General features: G+C 37.9%; 1 pseudogene; it reads right to left on the bottom strand.

Annotated features, from left to right (window-relative positions):
* Positions 1-597: 597 nt before the first annotated feature.
* Positions 598-1,558, bottom strand: LOC125029987 (annotated as a pseudogene).
* Positions 1,559-2,008: the final 450 nt, after the last annotated feature.

Genomic DNA, 2,008 nt, shown 5'->3' with positions numbered 1-2,008 from the left:
GGGGAGGAAATAGAGGGTGGGTGAGGGGTGTTGAGGTTTTGTCTGCGAGGGGGATTATCAATGTTGCCATTCTAGCGATTTTTTTTTTTTTTTTTTAACTCTAATGTCTAGCGGTATTTAAAGTCTAGTCTAGCGGGAGAATTGAGGAAAAGATACGTTTTCTTGAGTTTTGGGTGAGGAGGTGGAGGAGGTGGAGGAGGTGGAGGAGGTGGGAAGGAGGGAGGGAGGGAAGGAAGAGGAGGTGGAAGGGAGAGAGGACGAGGTGGGAAGGAAGGAGGGAAGGAAGGAAGGGGAAGAGGAAGGGAGGGAGGGAGGTAGGGAATGAGAGAGGTGGAGGATGAGGAAGTGAGGGGAGGAGGAGAGAGGAAGAAGAAGGAAGAGGAGGAAGTGGATGGTAATGGGTAGGGGGTAGGGAGGGAGGGAAGAAAAAGGGAGTGGAATAATTTACCGAAGAGAAGAAGAAGAAAACAATACCGAGGAAGAGACACGAACCTTAAATGAAAAAAAGGCAGTAGCAATAAAAAAAAAAAAAAAAAAAATGAAAAGAAAAAAGTATTTAAAACTAAACAATAAAAAATATAAAATTAAAGACAAATTTCCCTCAACATCTTGAAGAAATCCCCGCGACGACATAAGTTCCTTCCTCCTTGTCTCGCGCAAAGATCACTTTCCCGGAGACGTTTTCATTCCTTAAGGGTAATAAATGACGCGACTTATTCGTGTTTCGGAGGAATCAGGAGAGGAAGGATGTCCACGCCTCCGTTTTGTTGCTTTTTGTTTGTATTTGGTTTGCTTTTTGTTATTGTTTTTTAATTTGTTTGCTTTTTGTATTTGTTTGTTTTTGGTTCTTGCATTTGTTTGTAATTGTGTTTGTGTTTTTATGATTTTGTTTTTGTCATTCTTTGTCTTTGTTTTGCTCTTATTTCTCATCCTGTTCTTGTTCTTATCTTTGCTCTTGCATTTGTTCTTATTTTGCTCTATTTCTTTTTTCATTCTGTTCCTGTTCTTATCATTCATTCTATTCCCGTTCTTGCCCTTGTTCTCGTTCTTGCTCTTACTTTTCCCTCCGTTCTTATTCTCGTTCTTGCTCTTACTTTTCCCTCCGTTCTTATTCTCGTTCTTGCTCTTACTTTCCCCTCCGTTCCTGTTCTTGCTCTTACATTTCTCTTCGTTCTCGTTCTTGCTCTTACTTTCCCCTCCGTTCTTATTCTAGCTCTTACATTTCTCTTCGTTCTTGTTCTTGCTCTTGCTTTCTCCTTCGTTCTTATTCTTGCTCTTACTTTTCCCTTCGTTCGTGTTCTTGTTCTTTGTTCTCGTGCTTATTAATAGCAACACACTCCTCTTCATACATTCATATCCTCGGCGACCCTTCAGTCAAGAGCACTTCATTGCATACAAACCGTATATCATGCTAAGCTCCAGTCAGGTTTACGATATGTTGTGCAAGAGGATGTAAATAAAAATAATAATAAATAAAAGTAGAGTTGGTAATGATAGTGATGGTGAAATTGATGAAAATAGTGGTGGTGGTGGTGGTGATTGTGATGATGATGATGAGGATGAGGATGAGGATGAGGATGAGGATGAGGATGAGGATGAGGATGATGATGATGATAAATAAAAATATAAGATAATAAAAGCAAAAACAAAACCGGCAACAACAAAAACAATAAACACAACAATAATAATGATGACAACAACGACATTAATAAGAACAAATACGAAACGAAAAGAAATACAAGCAAAATTTGATAAGGAAATCCGCCAAGATTCGAAACACCGAACAGCCCGTCTTCTAAAAGCAACAATAAACCGATCCTTTAACAAGAGGAAATCCAGATAAATAGGAACATATTTGTTAAATTGATACTATATAAAGTATTCACGTCACTGTCATTCCGGAGATTGGATGATCGCTGTCCAATCGTAAAAAAATATATATATAATAATAAATAAAAAAATAAATAAATATATAAATAAATAAATAAAATCTGCCACTAATAGACGT

This window comes from Penaeus chinensis, chromosome 10 (assembly GCF_019202785.1).
Source record: "Penaeus chinensis breed Huanghai No. 1 chromosome 10, ASM1920278v2, whole genome shotgun sequence".
In the NCBI taxonomy this organism is placed as follows: Eukaryota; Metazoa; Arthropoda; class Malacostraca; order Decapoda; family Penaeidae; genus Penaeus; species Penaeus chinensis.
This window is presented reverse-complemented; position numbering and strand designations above follow the sequence as displayed.